General features: G+C 31.2%; 1 long non-coding RNA gene across 1 annotated transcript; it reads left to right on the forward strand.

The window, feature by feature from the left end:
* Nucleotides 1-691: 691 nt before the first annotated feature.
* On the forward strand, nucleotides 692-3,667 carry LOC134709594 (uncharacterized). The gene is made up of 3 exons (XR_010105994.1): nucleotides 692-764; nucleotides 2,379-2,471; nucleotides 3,604-3,667. It is a non-coding gene; the product is annotated as an uncharacterized LOC134709594 (long non-coding RNA).
* The last annotated feature ends 18,796 nt before the right edge of the window (nucleotides 3,668-22,463 follow it).

The raw sequence follows: 22,463 nt of genomic DNA on the forward strand, positions 1-22,463 counted from the left end.
TTCGATAGAAACATGTCAAAAGAATTTACCTTGAGATTGAAGAAATTTTTCCCATACAGCACGCTAACTTTACATAAGTTTGCTTAATTTATATATCTACTTGAAATTTGAGAACGCAAAGATGAAGTTTACTCGAATTTTACATTATTAATCAAAGAAGTTCAAAGTTAGCTGTCTTTTGATTTGGAAAAATTTCCGAATTGGCTTTCATGTGCAATGCGTCATTGACCAACTATTAGAAACCATATGTTTTTTTAAAAAATTAAATTATACATTGTTTTCAAGTTGGTGGATGTTCTTTCCATGTTGATCTTAAAACAGTTTTCGTATTCGTTATTCATGACATTCTAGAACTCCGAGATCGTTTAACCATCGAATTGTACAGATGAAACAATAAACTCATCTGTTTAACAATATTCAGAATTTGAAACATTTAAACACGATTATTCATCGGAACTCTCCATTTTGAAAATATTGCAATGAAAAAATGTGAACAAACCATTCAGCGGTATATAAAACCAAAGTTTATTTTTTGATATTTTTGGTATTTTTGGCAGCGTGTCAAATAAGACATATTTTCTACATTTTATGAAGAAATTTTGAGCCATACTATTTTAAACAACTGTTGGGTACCTCCTTTGTCAAAGTTCATCGAATAAATATATATTTACAGCTAGCATGCAGAGGGAGGGGTGCATATCTCTGGGAACCAAATACGGCGGAGGAAGTAAGTGCTGTTGCAACAGCGCTACTAGATAGCAGTGGTAATTAAGATTAATATGAAAAGAACGTACAGTCAAGTATTTGTAGCTTCGCTTCTAATTTTCGTTTTTTAAACATTTGAATTGGGATTTTGTGTTTTCGACGGATGCGTATTACGTTACGCCTGGCTGAAGACTTTTTAAAACAGTAAATCATGTATTTGGCTTTCCTAATGGACATATTTACACTAAGAGAGAGAAAAATTCAATTATATAGCCGTTGATATGAGTACAGAAGAAATTCATATTGTGAAAAGCGCGCGTCAAGCGTTCAAAATTTTCATTCTGATATGTATGATAAGTTTATTTACCGAAACTGAGATTCTTAAGATGTTTCTTTTATTGCCTACAACATATCTATTTTATTTTCATGACGTGTTTTCCTACTGTAAATCGGATTCCCCATGTGATTTTATTTGTTTCTCTTTTTGCTGACTTGTTCTGTTATTCATGTAGGACATATTTAATACGTACGTTAGCGTCTTTTCAAGAATAAAAAGATGATTGCACTTTCGATAACCATGTATTTTACGTTATGCTATGAAGATGGTGTTTTCTATCTAAATAATTGGAAGTTTTGGTAACATTATCATATATACTTATAAACGTCTTATATCATCGGATTCAAAATAAAATTTTAGGATTCGACGTATACAGTTATGTCAACTTCATATCTTGATCAGCGTTCTTAAATCGTCAATGAGGGTAGGATGAAAACCAAAACTTTGCGGAAGAAGGAAGTGACCATATAAGGTCACAACATTTCATCATCACTTCATATGAAATATATGTCTTGATGTTGACAGTTGATACGATAGTCAAGAGGTGATATCCTTGATAGATATTGGCTGATAAAATGGAAACTATTAAATCTAGGGTTCCAAGTTAGTGAGGTTGATTTCATCCCTTCTTTAAATGGAAATTTAAATTGATTCCATCTCGAGTTTGTTGGCTGTTATTTAATGTCTGTTTTACAGATGAAGGTAGTAGGGTTCCAGTTGTCTTTACCACAATCAACCTCTCGTCATCATATATATGGTATCACATAATACCAAGTTTTGCATTTACATGAGCAGCAAAACAGTTGCAACAAAGGAAGCAGCATCTAATTACCCACTCTAGGCATCTGAGAACATCCCCGGTTACTTGATGGGTTCTTGTTAATCTGTGTACATTTTGCTATATTGTGTTTTGTATATACTGTTGTTTGTCTTTTGGGTTGTTTAAACTTTCTTTGGCATGTCGCTGTCAGCTTGTTATCTACTTATCAGTTAGAATATCTTTGTGTGTCATCCACTTTAGTATAACCAAAAACCTATCCAAAATAGATTTAAATAAACCAAATATTTCTGGGAAAAAATACCAGTTGAGATTTTGGTTTCTGTTGGATTTCAATTATAACTTCGATTTCTGCTGTCAAATTTATGTTGCTTATTTTAAAAGTACCAAAATATCCATAGAAACGTTTCTGATGTAACTTTTAATAACTAATTCCATTAAAAACAATAACCTATGATCCTAATATGCTAGTGATTTTTACGTTTATTTCGATGTCTTTTCGAGAACACTCAATAATATATATCTTTTTGTGAATTTACTTTGTTTATGCTTTTACAGGTGATAGATTTTGGACAGGTGCTACTGATCAGGGAAACGAAGATATGCCTTCTTTTGTACTTGGTTCTGGACTTTCGTTTACTCAAACGGCTGGTGAGATTTTTTCTTTACTAGATGGATAAAAATCAGAGATTCCGAATCAGTAATTAAAATGTTTAGTCCCCTAGTGATAAATTATGATGAGGACATATGATAAATATATGACTGAAAATAATCTTAAGTACAGCGCTCGTTTCCGTTCCGTAAACTCAGTAAAGTACACTACAATGTCATATGCAGTGTAGTGATACGAAGTAAGTACGGAACGGATGTGAGCTCTGCGCCGGCGATTTGACTGCAAAGTGCTTAGTTAACAGTAAAATCTCGTTTTAAGGACAAAGACAAGGAATTTGTACATACAAAAATTGTTCGAGCAAAATTTTATTACAGTGACTACGAAGGGGTGACTCATTAATTAATTTGGAAGTTTGAGTTATCAATGCTATTCAACTTTGTACTTTATTTGTCTTTTTTAACATAATTGAATCGAACTTAACTGATTGTTCTTTTGTAGACGAAAAGCGGGTCTGGCGCACATACTTTTAGTCTTGATATCTATTATGAGTGTATAAATATTAATAAGAAATTGAATGCATCTTTGCGTACGATCACGATTCTTTTTGCCAATTTTTGTCTTACTTGCCTAAATCCGGCAAACCTATAATTAATAGACGGATAGATAGAGAGATAGAAATTTAAATAAACAGAAATGATCAGATAGACAATATCTACATATATTTCATTTTTTTTAAATGTTTTAGTTGCTTAAAAATAATGTTCTCCGGACAAAGCAGCATAACTCATACATGTTAAATTTATAGTACAGTTATAAGTGTTCTGGTAATATTTCTTGTTGTCACTAGAAAAACACTTTAATACAAAAACGAAAAAAGATAGATTTTTAGACATAATTACCCATTGAGGTAGACAAAGATATCATTTGAATAATTGATTAATAATATTTTATATAAATATGCATTTTTGTGTACTTTTCATCATTTAAAATATCTATATTTTGTTATATCCTACTCACATTGTTATCTTTTGTCTATGAAGCTGTTGTTGAAAAAGAAATTATAACGACAAATGGTTGGATGTATCACAATATTTGGTCTAGTTTCTTTCTTTTCAGCAGAACACAATTTTATTATGGTTTAGAACTGAGCTCCTATTTTATTTTTTGTAGGCAGTGATGGTCCAAACTCTGACTGTGTTGCATATGAACCAACTAACTTTATCTACAGAACATGTTTTACTGCAAGAAAATGTATTTGTGAAAGGGTACGAATAGTTAAGCCTCCAACAGTCATTTTAAAAACTTAGCATAAACTTAGCTTTAAAGGAGATTTATATGTTGTCGGTATGCTATCAGTAATGGCAAAGTCTGGTTTTCAATAATTCGTTTGAATCTCTTTTGTGCATTCAATACGCATCTTATTTATCAGTAAACACACAAGTACTTGGTCCGTTTAAAACGACACATATAATTGTGCTACATTTGCACACATGCATGGTTTTTAAGGAACTTCATTGTTGATGTCACCACACTTTAAATGTTTAATATTAATGTGATTTTTTTCGATGTAACAGTAGTTGACCGAGGTAAAATCGTATGACCCATTAAGGTATGAATCAAGGTAAAAAGAGTCAAAAAAAAAAATCCAAAATGTCAAAATCCATAAGAGGACAAAATCGCAGTATTGCAGTTGACTTTTATTTTTCAGCTATCGTTACTCATGCTTATGTATTTGTACACAATTATTTCTTATGTTTGGTGTTGCAGAATATTCAGTTTCATCCCTTTTTTTATGGTCAAAGTTTATATGTTCAATTATTGCGAGACAAAGTTATTAATTTTTAGAATCCTCCTTTTCTCAGAAAAATAAAATGTTCGTCTCCAAATTTTGTTTTTGCCGTTTTTGTGTAAGAAGCACACCCTTCGAGTTTGTATAATGTGAAAGGATTAAAAATTAGAAAGAATTGTTATCTACTTTAATAAAAGTGGTATGTTTAGCTAGTTGGAAAACCATTATTATAAGAAGTTTCCCTGTACTTTTCTATCCCAAATTCATGTATTTAGTTTTGATGTTATATTTGTTATTCGCATCGGATTTTGTCTAATGCTTAGTTCGTTTTTTTGTGTGTTACATTTTATTGTTGTGTCGTCATGTTCTTGTATTTAATGCGTTTCCTTCGGTTTTGGTTTATGACCCGGATTTGTTCTTGTCTATCGATTTATGAGTTTTGAACAACGGTATACTACTGTTGCCTTTATTTAACCTTTCTCTTTCTTCAGAACACGTCCGAACAAAGTCAGAATATGATTATTGCTGTTCATTTGTTCATTTCATTGATAAAGTTGAGTGTTTGGTTTTGTCATGTTTTATTGAAATTTTTTGAATTATCTTTGTGATGGTATGAGACAAATAAGAATGACATTTTCTTAACTTATCATTTTGTTGTACATTGTGAATATTTAAGTTGGCAAAAAATAGGCTGTTAAAAGATTATTTGATATATCTTCTAAAGCTGCTTATTTCATGACCGTTTGTCATATCAGTGCTCGCGCTTGAGTAGTCACGCCTATAATAATCAGTTGTCTCACCATACAACAAGTACTTTTAACAGATCTGACATATAACCAAACTTCCTCAAAATAGAAACATTTTATTTCAGGTCCGATATTTTGAAAAATATTTAATTTTTAATGATTTCATATTTCAGAATTTCTGTACAACACCGACAACATGAAAGAGGAAACAGCACCATAGCGCAAACTTTCTTTTTCATGCATATTTCTGCATCAAGTAGTTACATATTACAAATATGCTGTGAATGGATTAAAAATCAAAATGACTTTTTTTATTTCTTATGGTATTGTAAATCAATACAAAGCACCCTATGATGGTTAGTAAAACTGTATTTACTAAAAGTATAAACAGTTAAGATAATTATGGAATGCATATTCTTATGTTTTTCATTTCAAAATCTTTCTACAATAAGCATTATTTGATTGACCCCCAATTGTCTGTTACTAGGTTTATCATTGGTCTACATAACATATCGGAAGTAGAAATCAGCAAGTACAATATGTAACAAAAGGTTAACAGATTATTCCTTATTAACACTCACATATCTAGGGCTAATTACAATAAACACAAGACTCAAAAGAAGTTGTCAGTAGTTTGCCGATGCTCAAATCTTGCAAATCAATTTTGAATATACAGATGAACTTATAAAAACGTAATGAATCGCATGATATGTTAAAGGCGACGGCCCAATTAATCAACAGGTAAATGGGTATCATACTTTGCATACACATTTCGAATCTATACTTGATCAAAATGATTCGATATGAAAAAGGGCAAAATATGTTTACAATGAAATAAGGTTACTTCAATAAATATCTTGAGATATATGACCACAAAAAAATATTTTGCAACCATATATATTGTAACTGCAAAACTTGTAACGAGTCAATGTGTATGGAACGCCAATTTTCATTACACAATATGCATTATATGATGTGCACTTGTCGTTTTATGATGTGCAAACACCTTTATATGATGTACCAATATCCTTATATGATGGTCACTTTTCTGTTGATATTGACAATGCATTTTCCAATAGGAACAAACTCCCTGTACGGCTTAAAACTGTACCACTTTTATTATGAAGTTTTTGAAAAAATCTTATCCTCGAAAGGAAAGTTCATATGCACTACTATTTTTTTCAAAGGTCAAAACAAAGGTCTGTGCGGCATATTTCAACGTCTATATGCCCCAAACTTGTAAGAGTGTAAACTAACACGAAGTTTCTTAACTACCCCTACCTCGACTGTAGGGTTACCACATCTTTCAATATAAAGAATATTCACATTTACTGGTAACATCCCCAAGTTGTGTCTCTATGAGATGCAACCTACAGATCAGAATTGGGAACCAGTATGTAAACACAATTAATTTTCTATGTATATTCTAAATCTCCCCAAAAGAGGCGGGGTTTGAAAAACAGATGTATTTACAAAGTGCAACATTATATGATGTGCAAACATACCTAAATGGGGTGCAAATATCCTAAAATGAAAAGCAAACATCCTTATATGATCTGCAATAATTCTTATATGATTTGCAAATACCTTTATACGGTGTTCCAAAATCCTTATATAATGTGCAAATACCCTTATATGAAGAACACACATCATTTTGTAATTTACAAACATACTTTTCTGATGTGCAAATATCCTTATATGTTATGCATTTTCACTCATATTATGTGCAAACACCTTTATCTGATGTGTTTTTTTCATTGACGTTTTAACTTCATATATTGAAGTAAACTGAACCACATCATATAAGATAACAAGCACATATTACAGTGCAAAAAAACACATCAGATACAGTTTGCACACAATATAAAGGAAAATGCACATCATATACATGTACGTATATTTTGCCTTAAAAATACTTAACTCCGAGGAAAATTCAAAACGAAAAGTCCATAATCAAATGGCAAAAACAAATGATAAAACACATCAAACGAATGGACAACAACTGTTATATTCTTGACTTGGTACAGGCATTTTCAAATGTAGAACATGGTGGATTGCACCTGGTTTTATAGGCTAAACCTCCCAGTTGTATGACAGTCGCATCAAATTACATTACATCTACAACAATGCAAAAACAAAATAGACACAACATGTAAAAAAGTAAAAATACGGGTACAGTAGTCATCACTTTTTCACATTCTCAAAACAAAGAAATAATACAAAAAGCATCTATAATATGTTGAATGTGCCTGTCCTAGTAAAAATAGAACACATTATGTGTACTAACATTGTTTTAATTGTCATCGGGTCTTACATTTTACAAAGGTTTCAACTTTGCACACTGTGTTGCACATTATGTTGGATTTATGCTTATCCATGCATAGTTATTTCCTTAAAGACAAGAAAAATCTTATTTAATTTTTTTCGCGTTATTGTTATAACAAATGTATACACGAATACTCAAAACAATACATGTGATAATTTGCTAGAAATTATGTAACAATATCGAATGAACACTTTATAAAGAATATAGAGAAGGATGTAATAGCATTGACAAGGAAACAACTCTCCAGACGAACATGTAAATAAAGGCAACAGTAGTATACTCCTGTTCGATATTTGTAAATCGATTAAGAAGAAAGAAAAAAAAAAGTCCGGGTAACAAACTAAAACTGAGGGAAACACTTAAAATATAGGAGGAGAACTACGACACAACAGACACACCACACTAAAATTAATGTAACACACAGAAAAACGAACTATTTATTATATAACAATGGCAATTTTCCAGATTTGGTACAAGACTTTAAAGAGAAAAATGGTGGGTTGAACCTGGTTTTGCATGACAGGACTACAGTACAAATAAATACAAGAACATTTAGGACAAAGAAATACACAAATAAACATTACAATAGGACATTTCTATCTGCTAATTGTTATCAGAGGTAACAGGCTTATTATGTAATACACCATTCGTGCATGTCGTCTACACACGAATCATCAATGTAAACAAATACAAGTCAACCTACGGCCCTTACGAATGAGCAAAATATCACACCGCATGCATAAAGGGATAAAAGTACCAAGCATAACGGAATGTGATAAACCATTGAAAGAAAAAAACAAACGGCATAATTTGCGCTTAAATTTTAACCGAAACCACTATGGTTCTATTGGCCATAGCTGACATTAACCAACAACAACAACTACAAAGAAGTATTCTGACTAAGACAGGCACTAAGGAAACTTCAAGGAGACAAATTGTCGATCTTAAAGTACTTGCAATTACTAAAAGCTAGTTCAGAGTCTTATTAAAAAAAAGAAGTAGTCTTAAATATCAATTACTGAACATGAAACATGAGTTATGTGCTCAGTATTGTGTGGTTACTAAATGCCAAAGTTCTTCCTTTGTCAAAGCTGTATTGCCCCTGTCTCATCCTGGATTGGCAGGAACTCAACTCATTTGTCTCTAATTTTAAAGTTTTTTTTTAAATAGTCCCTCATAAATATGAAACTAGGAACATATAAATGGTTTGAATCATCAATGATAGTGTAATATGTATCAGTTTAGTCTCAGTCATACATTAAGCTGCACGACGTGACCACATCTGTTTACCCTTTTGGAGCACCTGAGATCAAATCGGAGATTTTTTTGGGGGTTCTTCTTGCTTAGTTTTTAGTTTTCAATGTTATGTCTGGTGTAATTTTATGTGCCTCTTTGTCTTTTTCTTTGTTTTCCTTGGCGTTGTCATTTTTAAATTTCTTTTGGTTGAGACTTGGGGTTTTCCCCCTGTTTTACTATTTATAAGTTCAATGTTGTTTAGTGAGAGTAGTTGTATAACAAGTTCTTGTTTTGGTTATAAATAAAGATAGGTAATATATGCTCGTGAAATACTTTGGCGGTTTAAAGGTGGGGTCCCGTTATATTATATAAAGAACATTTTGCGAGTGTCATTTATCGAAAGTGCTCGCTCACAGTAACAACGGCAGTTTTTGCAGTTTACGATTATGAATTGTTTAATTAAAGTCCATTTAAATGTATTGGACAAATGTGTTTGTATTTATAATATGTTGGTTTATAATGTTATTAAACATTGCTTACTAGAAAAGAAAACGAAGTTACTGCGAGCAACTAAACCTAAATCTAGAGTTTTGTTTTATTTATTATACCAAAGATTTAGTAAAGAAATATTTTAAATTCGGACGAGCATGGCGAGGGAGAATTTAATGGTTTTGATCTATGAGTTATACATCCCAACTGGTATCTTTTGTCCCCCTTGTTAAGATCATATATTGTTGATCATCTTTAGTGTAAAAAGTATCAGAATATTCATCCCATATTCAGATTTAAGGGATCTAAATAATATTTAAAAAAGTACATTAACCCCTTATATGTTAATGTATATTTTGGAAGTCAAAAAATGTGTCAATGACATTTTGTATTATCTAATAAAAGTTTTATTTTTTTATTTTAAACAACTGTTGAAATTATTATCTACTATTGAAATAGACCCATTGGTGGGCTTTGGCTGTTGCCCTCTCTTCGGTCGGGTTGTTGTTTCCTTGACACGTCCCCTTTTTTTCATTCTCAATTTTAACTATATACTGATATGTTCTGGCGTATTAAATTATAAATCTGGTTCTTTGGATAACTATTTACACCAATGGGTCAATGGCACTGCTGCTGGCCGTTTCGTCCCCGATAGTAACACTAGCCAAGTATTCAGCACTTCGGTGTTGTTATCAATTATATCGTCATATTTGTTTTTTAAAATTTTATATTTACAAATTAAAAGTATGTTTTTCTTCTTCAGAATACTAAGGATTTTCTTGTTCCAGGCATAGATGACCTTATTTTTCAATGCTCGTCATCTTTGTACTTGTTTAGCTATTTTGATATGAGCGTCACTGATGTGTCTTGTGTAGACGAAACGCGCGTCTGGCGTATTAAATTATAAGCCTTGTACCTTTGATAATTATATTTGCTATATTTTCTTCACAACAATTTTTGTCTTAAGTATAATCAGTTTGTACGATAACATAAATTATTTATTAAAACCAAATAAAACTGATATAATCATTATTGAAATAAACCACGTTTTAAAGGAATTAATTGGTGTAAAAACTAAACGCGTTTTCAGTTATTTATCGACGTTAGAAATATCTGTATTGTAATTTTCAGACTGGAAGAAAAATATTTAATTGTATTGCATCTGCGAATTCTTATCACATCACTGTGTGTTATTGTTTAAGAACTATACATGTATGTGTTATTGTAAAAAGATTTATAGAAAAATAACTGTATGCTGGTACCGGTGTTTCTTATTGACAAAAAAAATGTTGAATTTGAACGTTGTCTTTTCCACTAGTTGTCTGCATTCTTTTGAAAATGTGCACCTCCCCTTGTCGACGTTTTTTTTATTTTTATATAAGTTGGAGTTCCTTTATACATGTTATAGGACTTTATACACTTGTAAAAACTAAGGAGATCAAAGAAACTAAAGAGATCATTTATTTTAAATTCATGTTAATGATGTTCTTACTGTTATGGTATCCCTCTGAAGAAGAAAAAAAAAGAAACAACAGATGCAGCATCCTCCGCCTCATTTTTAGATATATACCTCGAAATCGACATAATCGGTAATCTTAGTATCATAATCTATCACAAACGAAAGTATTTTAATTTCGAAATTATCACTTTCCAACATCTTAGTAGCAATATACAACTTCACCTGCATATTGGATATACATTTCGTAGAGTCATTCGGTATTCCAGAGCTAGCAACTGCTACTCAAACTGCCAACGTCACCACTATCTGAGCAGAAAATTGATGAACCAGAGGTATGTCCAAGGAAGTCTAGTCCTATATCTAAAAAGTTTCATTGGTAGATACCAAAACCTTGTTGATGAATATTTTGTAAATTTAATTTGCCTCCCTTTCAATGTAGAGACAATTTGTCTTAATAATAATTTACTTTTACTGTTTTACTTTTACTGTTTAGTATAGTTTTGGTAACATCCATTTGTAGTTGCTTGGTACTTACGAATCCCGTCATGGTGTTATGGCAGAGTTTTGTATTCTTCTTTATCTTTTTTGATATTGTACTTTATCTGTACGTAGTTTGACTTAAGAATATGACGGTTTTTATCTTCTTTTTTTTTAGATGTGTTTGAGCTATTGATTTTGCGTTTTAATTTGGAATTTTCGGCTTTGATATTTAGGAATTGCTTTAAATAAACATTCCACTTCATTACAGATAAGATGTACATTTCCATAATCATTGAGTAATACAAAAAAATACTTACAATCCATTGCAATCACAAATGTTTTGTTCACAAAAAGATCTGATTCTTTTTCGTTTTTTAACTAGTTTTTTTCAAACAAAATCAGGATTTATTTTGAAAATTACTTTCGTCCCACTTCTTTCACTTTCAAATTGTTAAAACAAATATTGGCTTTATATTATCTCCTTTTTATTAAAATGTTACGTAAACTATATACAATAAAACACTTGAACTTAGATTTTCATTTTAAATATTTTTATATAACTCGACGAAAGATGATGCCTGCTCTTCAATATGACGCAGCAAGAGGGTTAATTGCGGTGATGATAATTTACAATAGCTGTTTTCCCTTTCAGACTTGAAAGCGCGATTCGTCAAAGTCTACAGGGGGTTTGATTGTGAATGTTATAATACAGAGACAACAGTGCAATAGCTTGTTATTAATTGTTTTTGTGACTGAATGTACAAGGATGTGGATAGAATAGAGAATAATTGTAACAGTAAAACTTGTAACGAGTCAATGTGTATGGAACGCAAAAACTGTCTTGTGCCAATTTTCATTACACAATGTGCATTAACCTTTATATGATGTGCACTTGTCGTTTTATGATGCGCAAACACCTTTATATGATGTACCAATATCCTTATATGATGGTCACTTTTCTGTTAATATTGACAATGCATTTTCCAATAGGAACTCCCTGTACGGCCTAAAACTGTACCACTTTTATTATGAAGTTTTTGAAAAAATCTTATCCTCGAAAGGAAAGTTCATATGCACTACTATTGTTTTCAAAGGTCAAAATAAACGTCTGTGCGGCATATTTCAACATCTATATTTGTATATAAACTTGTAAGAGTGTAAACTAAGACGAAGTTTCTTAACTACCCCTACCTCGACTGTAGGGTTACCACATCTTTCAATATAAAGAATATTCACATTTACTGGTAACATCCCCAAGTTATGTCTCTATGAGATGCAACATACAGATCAGAACTGGGAACCAGTATGTAAACACATTTAATTTTCTATGTATATTCTAAATCTCCCCAAACGAGGCGGGGTTTGAAAAACAGCTGTATTTACAAAGTGCAACATTATATGTGCAAACATACCTAAATGGTGTGCAAATTTCCTAACATGATAAGCAAACATCCTTATATGATCTGCAATAATTCTTATATGATTTGCAAATACCTTTATACGGTGTTCAAACATCCTTATATAATGTGCAAATACCCTCATATGAAGTACACACATCATTATATAATGTGCAAACATCATTTTGTAATGTACAAACATACTTTTCTGATGTGCAAATATCCTTATATGTTATGCATTTTCACTCATATTATGTGCAAACACCTTTATCTGATGTGGTTTTTTCATTGACGTTTTATCTTCATATATTGAAGTAAACTGAACCACATCATATAAGATAACAAGCACATATTACAGTGCAAAAAAACACATCAGATACAGTTTGCACACAATATAAAGGAAAACGCACATCACGTACATGTACGTATGTTTTGCCTTAAAAATACTTAACTCCGAGGAAAATTCAAAACGAAAAGTCCCTAATCAAATGGCAAAATCAAATGATAAAACACATCAAACGAATGGACAACAACTGTTATATTCTTGACTTGGTACAGGCATTTTCAAATGTAGAACATGGTGGATTGAACCTGGTTTTATAGGCTAAACCTCCCAGTTGTATGACAGTCGCATCAAATTACATCACATCTACAACGATGCAAAAACAAAATAGACACAACATGTAAAAAAGTAAAAATACGGGTACAGTAGTCATCACTTTGTCACATTCTCAAAACAAAGAAATAATACAAAAAGCATCTATAATATGTTGAATGTGCCTGTCCTAGTAAAAATAGAACACATTATGTGTACTAGCATTGTTTTAATTGTCATCGGGTCTTACATTTTACAAAGGTTCCAACTTTGCACACTGTGTTGCACATTATGTTGGATTTATGCTTATCCATGCATAGTTATTTCCTTTAAGACAAGAAAAATCTTATTTAATTTTTTTCGCGTTATTGTTATAACAAATGTATACACGAATACTCAAAACAATACATGTGATAATTTGCTAGAAATTATGTTACAATATCGAAGGAACACTTTATAAAGAATATAGAGAAGGATGTAATAGCATTGACAAGGAAACAACTCTCCAGACGAACATGTAAATAAAGGCAACAGTAGTATACTGCTGTTCGATATTTGTAAATCGATTAAGAAAAAAAAAAAAAGTCCGGGTAACAAACTAAAACTGAGGGAAACACTTAAAATATCAGAGGAGAACCACGACACAACAGACACACCACACTAAAATTAATGTAACACACAGAAAAACGAACTATTTATTATATAACAATGGCAATTTTCCTGACTTGGTACAGGACTTTAAAGAGAAAAATGGTAGGTTGAACCTAGTTTTGCATGACAGGACTACAGTACAAATAAATACAAGAACATTTAGGACAAAGAAATACACAAATAAACATTACAATAGGACATTTCTATCTGCTAATTGTTATCAGAGGTAACAGGCTTATTATGTAATACACCATTCGTGCATGTCGTCTACACACGAATCATCAGTGTAAACAAATACAAGTCAACCTACGGCCCTTACGAATGAGCACAATATCACACCGCATGCATAAAGGGATAAAAGTACCACGCATAACGGAATGTGATAAACCATTGAAAGAAAAAAACAAACAGCATAATTTGCGCTTAAATTTTAACCGAAACCACTATGGTTCTATTGGCCATAGCTGACAGTTACCAACAACAACAACTACAAAGAAGTATTCTGACTAAGACAGGCACTAAGGAAAATTCAAGGAGACAAATTGTCGATCTTAAAGTACTTGCAATTACTAAAAGCTTGTTCAGAGTCTTATTAAAAAAAAGAAGTAGTCTTAAATATAAATTACTGAACATGAAACAGAGTTATGTGCTTAGTATTATGTGGTTACTAAATGTCAAAGTTCTTCCTTTGTCAAAGCTGTATTGCCCCTATCTCATCCTGGATTGGCAGGAACTCAACTCATTTGTCTCTAATTTTAAAGGTTTTTTTTAAATAGTCCCTCATAAATATGAAACTAGGAACATATAAATGATTTGAATGATCAATGATAGTGTAATATGTATCAGTTTAGTCTCAGTCATACATTAAGCTGCACGACGTGACCACATCTGTTTACCCTTTTGGAGCACCTGAGATCAAATCGGAGATTTTTTGGGGGTTCTTCTTGGTTAGTTTTTAGTTTTCAATGTTATGTCTGGTGTAATTTTATGTGCCTCTTTGTCTTTTTCTTTGTTTTCCATGGCGTTGTCATTTTTAAATTTCTTTTGGTTGAGACTTGGGGTTTTCCCCCTGTTATACTATTTATAAGTTCAATGTTGTTTAGTGAGAGTAGTTGTATAACAAGTTCTTGTTTTGGTTATAAATATAGATAGGTAAAATATGTTCGTGAAATACTTTGGCGATTTAAAGGTGGGGTCCCGTTATATTATATAAAGAAAATTTTGCGAGTGTCATTTATCGAAAGTGCTCGCTCACAGTAACTACGGCAGTTTTTGCAGTTTACGATTATGAATTGTTTAATTATAGTCCATTTAAATGTATTGGACAAATGTGTTTATATTTATAATATGTTGGTTTAAAATGTTATTAAACATTGCTTACTAGAAAAGAAAAACGATGTTACTGCGAGCAACTAAACCTAAATCTAGAGTTTTGTTTTATTTATTATACTAAAGATTTAGTAAAGAAATGTTTAAAATTCGGACGAGCATGGCGAGGGAGAATTTAATGGTTTTGATCTATGAGTTCTACATCCCAACTGGTATCTTTTGTCCCCCTTGTTAAGATCATATATTGTTGATCATCTTTAGTGTAAAAAGTATCAGAATATTCATCCCATATTCAGATTTAAGGGATCCAAATAATATTTAAAAAAGTACATTAACCCCTTATATGTTAATGTATATTTTGGAAGTCAAAAAATGTGTCAATGACATTTTGTATTATCTAAAAAAAAAAAAAAATATTTTAAACAATTGTTGAAATTATTATCTTCTATTGAAATAGACCCATTGGTGGGATTTGGCTGTTGCCCTCTCTTCGGTCGGGTTGTTGTTTCCTTGACACGTCCCCTTTTTTTCATTCTCAATTTTAACTATATACTGATATGTTCTGGCGTATTAAATTATAAATCTGGTTCTTTGGATAACTATTTACACCAATGGGTCAATGCCACTGCTGCTGGCCGTTTCGTTCCCGATAGTAACACTAGCACAGTATTCAGCACTTCGGTGTTGACATGATTATCAATTATATCGTCATATTTGTTTTTTTAAATTTTATATTTACAAATTAAAAGTATGCTTTTCTTCTTCAGAATACTAAGGATTTTCTTGTTCCAGGCATAGATGACCTTATTTTTCAATGCTCGTCATGTTTGTACTTGTTTAGCTATTTTGATATGAGCGTCACTGATGTGTCTTGTGTAGACGAAACGCGCGTCTGGCGTATTAAATTATAAGCCTTGTACCTTTGATAATTATATTTGCTATATTTTCTTCACAACAATTTTTGTCTTAAGTATAATCAGTTTGTACGATAACATAAATTATTTATTAAAACCAAATAAAACTGATATAATCATTATTGCAATAAACCACGTTTAAAAGGAATTAATTGGTGTAAAAACTAAACGCGTTTTCAGTTATTTATCGACGTTAGAAATATCTGTATTGTAATTTTCAGACTGGAAGAAAAATATTTAATTGTATTGCATCTGCGAATTCTTATCACATCACTGTGTGTTATTGTTTAAGAACTATACTATTATGTGTTATTGTAAAAAGATTAATAAAGAAATAACTGTATGCTGGTACCGGAGTTTCTTATTGACAAAAAAAATGTTGAATTTGAACGTTGTCTTTTGCACTAGTTGTCTGCATTCTTTTGAAAATGTGCACCTCCCCTTGTCGACGTTTTTTTTTATTTTCATATAAGTTGGAGTTCCTTTATACATGTTATAGGACTTTATACACTTGTAAAAACTAAGGAGATCAAAGAAACTAAAGAGATCATTTATTTTAAATTCAGATATGTTAATGATGTTCTTTCTGTTATGGTATCCCTCTGAAGAAGAAAAAAAAGAAACAACAGATGCAGCATCCTCCGCCTCATTTTTAGATATATACCTCGAAATCGACATAATCGGTAATCTTAGTATCATAATCTATCACAAACGAAAGTATTTTAATTTCGAAATTATCACTTTCCAACATCTTAGTAGCAATATACAACTTCACCTGCATATTGGATATACATTTCGTAGAGTCATTCGGTATTCCAGAGCTAGCAACTGCTACTCAAACTGCCAACGTCACCACTATCTGAGCAGAAAATTGATGAACCAGAGGTATGTCTAAGAAAGTCTCGTCCTATATCTAAAAAGTTTCATTGGTAGATACCAAAACCTTGTTGATGAATATTTTGTAAATTTAATTTGCCTCCCTTTCAATGTAGAGACAATTTGTCTTAATAATATTTTACTTTTACTGTTTTACTTTTACTGTTTAGTATAGTTTTGGTAACATCCATTTGTAGTTGCTTGGTACTTACGAATCTGGTCATTGTGTTATGGCAGAGTTTTGTATTCTTCTTAATCTTTTTTGATATTGTACTTTATCTGTACGTAGTTTGACTTAAGAATATGACGGTTTTTATCTTTTTTTTTTTTAGATGTGTTTGAGCTATTGATTTTGCGTTTTGATTTGGAATTTTCGGCGTTGATATTTAGGAATTGTTTTAAATAAACATTCCACTTCATTACAGATAAGATGGACATTTCCATAATCATTGAGTAATACAAAAAAAATACTTACAATACATTGCAATCACAAATGTTTTGTTCACAAAAAGATCTGATTCTTTTTTCGTTTTTTAACTAGTTTTTTTCAAACAAAATCAGGATTTATTTTGAAAATTACTTTCGTCCCACTTCTTTCAATTTCAAATTGTTGAAAAAAAATATTGGCTTTATATTATTCCTTTTTATTAAAATGTTACGTAAACTATATACAATAAAACACTTAAACTTAGATTTTCATTTTAAATATTTTTATATAACTCGACGAATGATGATGCCTGCTCTTCAATATGACGCAGCAAGAGGGTTAATTGCGGTGGTGATAATTTACAATAGCTGTTTTCCCTTTCAGACTTGAAAGCGCGATTCGTCAAAGTTTACAGGGGGTTTGATTGTGAATGTTATAATACAAAGACAACAGTGCAATAGCTAGTTAAGGTCTTTCCTTTTTCTATAAGGAAAGACCTTACTGTATTTCTTCTGATTATTATTATTATTATTATTATTATTATTATTATTATTATTCTTTCCGCCAAACTTTAACGAAATTTCCCAAAAAAAGTACGCGACATGTTGAAATGATATTAGGTATTTAGTATCGGTTGACCAAAAGCTATCTTGTGGTGAGGGCACGACCCCGTAACATTTCCTTTATAGGAGTTATCTCCCCTAACACCAAAAACCTTGTTATCATTCTAACTCCATAACCATAATAGGTAGAAAAAAAACAAAGGGTGGAATTTGTTCAGGAACAGACCCTTGTGCTTCGCTACATTTGAATCGAAAAGATTCAACGACTCATTGGTAGGGTTATGCCCCTTTGAAAATTAACAAATTTCGGTTGGCCACTGAAACTCAGAAACTGTAAATTGTAGCCACCTAGGATCATCACCAATGATCATTAATTGACATGGACATGAAAATTGACCTAAGGTCAAAGGTCAAGGTCATGACCTAGATTTTGACCTTAGCTTGTTATCGGATTTCCTAAATAACCGTAAAAGATGGCTGATAAAATGTAACGGAGGAAATGTGTGTCTTGTTGAGATCTACATTTGTTATGTTGGGTTTAAAATCACTGGACCAACTGTTATGGATCTAGGGCACCAAAACTGTTTTTGGGGTCCGAAATGATGATTGTTTGCTTATAACCCAAAAGTGGTTAGAGATAGAAAGAAACTTTGAATTGCAATAATGATCAGCATAATAAGATCTACAAAGTTAGGTCAAGGTCAGAGGTCAAGTCCCTATCAACGACATGAAACACCTTAGCAACCATATATGTTTGAACTTAGAAGGCTATGGATAATATAAATATGAAATTTTTAATACTGGAAATGACATTTTTGTCCCTAGCAACGACATATAAGTCCTTAACAATCACTTATTTTTTTAACTTTAAATACTATGAATAGTACATATGACATTTTTAATACTAACAGTAATATGTTTATCCTTATGAATGATTTTTGTCCTTAGCAACCACTTGTTATGAACATAAAAGTCCTTAGAAACCATATATTTTTTAACTAAGAAGGCAATTAATAAAAGAAAAAAGGAAAGACCTATCAATTGTTTATGAACAATTGACTTTTAATTATTAATTGTTTTTGTGACTGAATGTACAAGGATGTGGATAAAATAGAGAATAATAGGGAAAAAACATGTAAAAGAGAATAATAAGCCGGGGTGCTAAAAAAAAAAGAATAATTGTTTACAAAATAAATAATAACATGGTGCAACAGAATTGGTACCGTTGATTTTATGAATAAGGTAAAACAGATTCTGATTACAGACATTTAAGAATGAAATTTTTCTACACACAAAATTAATTGGAAATGGACAATATATTTGTGGATCATATGGTAGACAATATCGAAATATTCATAATTGGTATCGCTTTGGTGATCTTTGCTAATTTGAAATACATCGTAAGCATCGGTAGTTTTTCTTTGAAAAACACGATCACTTCGTTTACCGATTGTCACCTTTGTAAACAATCTACAAAAACATTATATTAAAGTTTACATGTTTATAACATGTACATGTTTATAACATGAACAATTACATTATATACAGTTAAATTGGCAGACGGAGCGATGTTTACATTTGTTTACTCTCTCTGCCAATTCGAACTTGCGTGTTGCAATTTCCGGATTTTTACGAGAAAAGTCACGCTGAGGTCACCGCATACGAAAAAACATTGTTGGCTGGAAGCTAACAATAAAAAAAAGTAAACGTCCTTTGGAAAAATCAAAGATTTTCTCCAGAAAAAAAGTATATGACTTTTGTATATGAGTTTAACAACAAAATCTAGCCCTTTAGTTATAAAAAAAATATGTATCATTTTTTATTTTTTTTTGAAGTTTCACATATGACTATAAAGACTTGCATAATCATATGTCAGGTAAGTTTTAAACGACTGTAACAACTGTTCCCCGGGTACTACAATATAAATATGAAGATACGAGACAACTCTCAATCCATGACCGCTGGACATTATAGCGAAGAAAACATATAATTACAAGGGGACATTTTAGCGCCGACATTAGAGCCCATTTAAACGTGCGATAAATCAAAATAATCTATATTTTCTATAGCCCATTAAGCGAAAACTTACCTGGTTGAATAATACTCATTTTGCTACAAAAATGTATAACCATGATCAGTAAATGTTAAAGTTGTTTATATGTTCATTATGGTAATACAACTTGTTGAAACGAAAAGAGGAAAGAAAAGTGTAATTTGTGATGGATACCGATAAAGGATACTAAAACAGACTTTTTACATACTATTTAATCTTTAAGACTTTAAGTGTTGTACTTTAATAGACATGATATTTTTTATATTGTGCTGTCATGAGTCTATTATTTTTATTTTTTATTTTTTATGTATTATTTATCATAATGGATTTAAAATATTTCGCTAAAATGGGCATTGACAATTTAAATTTTCGCTCAAATGAGTTAAACATCTTGCGCTTAAATGGGTTCTTCTTTGGCGCTAAAACGTCCTATTTTTTTCGCTCAAATGTCCGATTAATGTGCTAAAATGTCTGCCACCATCCATTTCAATAAATTAATGATTGACTATGACAAGTTTCCATTATATTATCTGATCTTTAATCTACCGACAGATGGTAACTTGACAGTATAAAACAATTTTCGATGACAATTGTAACAATTCAATTTAATTTAATATCTTATTGTACATCTCACCTTATGTATAAAATTACACATTATATTGATTGAAGATAAGTTTTGTATACATAAGTCATGCGTTATGAGAGACGATAACAACTCAAACAACATGACTTGTATTTACATAAATAAATATTAAAATCATGAGTGGTAAAATTATACAACATGATTATATAATTAAAATTTACAATATAAAACTTCTCGCCTTATTTTTAGAAAAAAAAATACAGGTTTTGGCACATAATCTTAGAATAACTTGATTCGAGAAAAAAAAAATTCTGACAATCTGTAAAATTATTTAAAAAAAAATGATACATCTTATGTGTTAAATTATTTAATTCTTAACTCTTATGTTACGAATAGTATTCAATGGATTACAACAACCGAGTAATCAGATTATGTATTCTTTTTCATAAAGAAAACGATGTATTAGTTTTTTTTAAATATTTAAATGAGATATTATATCGTTTTAAGGCTAATCATTGAACATAATAGCTGGTATATATAGAATAATACATGGAAAAATCCGTATCCCATGCTGTATAACCACTAAACACCAATATTAGTCCGAGGGCCTGATTTTGTCTTTAATATTCTGTTTATCATATATTTAAATAGAATCATATTCATGTGATTCCCTTTTTTAAGTCGTCCATAAGTAAAACCAAGAAAAGAACATGTTTTTTCAGCTGACTGTTCTCTCCTGTAGACTACAACCCAACTACCCAATATTTGTTTAGTTTAATCATAATACTTCAATCTGAGCTCATTTGTATACATGGACATGGACCACAATGTTACCAAGTATTATCTATTCAAAGATTATAATATTAAGAGACAAACAGGGGATTCCTATATAGTTACACATTTATTGGACAAAAGTTAGTTACCACTAAAATAATTATTGTATATATTTTGGGAACATCGCTCATAAAGTTACTGGGTAATATTGTTTTGAAATATATCGATATAATTTGAAATGATAGGATATTTCTTGTGTGGAAACACACTTTTTTCTTCTGCCAGGAAATACAGCAACTGGGTGTCATATGATAAACGTTGACGTCATTTGATTTCTAATCATTTATGACGTCACGCGGCCAGGTATGCATTACGGGTTAAGCTTTGCAATACGGATATGCGATACAGGAAAGGTGATACGGACCAGAAAAAAAATGAATATTTATTAGATTTACAAAATAGTTGTATTTGAACTAAATATTTGATACCCAAGTTACTTTAAATCTTAAAACATTGTGTGTCTTGGCATTTTCAAACATGAAGACATGAATCATTCCGCATAATTTTAGCAATTTTAGTTTTGCTGTCAATTGTTCTGTATCTCTCTAAGCATGTGAACTTAAAAATTTGAATTATTGCAAAATTTGGACAAACTCTGTGGTTTTCTTTTATAAACATTCTTTGCAAACATGACATTGTAAAAGTGTGAGAGACAGAATCCTCCGGGAGTTCTATTTATATTTTTATTCTCAGGAATTTTCATTGTTCTTGCAAATAGATACAGGAAGATGTGGTGTGAGTGCCAATGAGACAACTCTCCATCCAAGTAACAATTTAAAAAGTAAACCATTATAGGTTAAAGTACGGCCTTCAACACGGAGCCTTGGCTCACACCGAACAACAAGCTATAAAGGGCCCCAAAATGACTAGTGTAAAACCATTCAAACGGGAAAACCAACGGTCTAATCTATATAAACAAAACGAGAAACGAGAAAAACGTATATATTACATAAACAAACGACAACTACTGTACATCAGATTTCTGACTTAGAACAGGTGCAAACATTTGCAGCGGGATTAAACGTTTTAATGGATCCAAACCTTCTCTCTTTTTCTGAAACAATAGCATAACATCACAACATAGAAAAACACACGATAAAATATCAATTGGCAGACTTAACTCAATCAAAAAACGTAGATTACAAAATGAACGAATAAATTTGATCTGCGATATCTGAATACAAATGCACAGTTAATTAAATATTAGAGACAAACATTCATGACCAACAAATTCAAACACAGCCATGGCAGGACATCACTGAGAAATATTTAACCAATCAAAA

Source organism: Mytilus trossulus, chromosome 1, assembly GCF_036588685.1.
Source record: "Mytilus trossulus isolate FHL-02 chromosome 1, PNRI_Mtr1.1.1.hap1, whole genome shotgun sequence".
NCBI classification, from domain to species: domain Eukaryota; kingdom Metazoa; phylum Mollusca; class Bivalvia; order Mytilida; family Mytilidae; genus Mytilus; species Mytilus trossulus.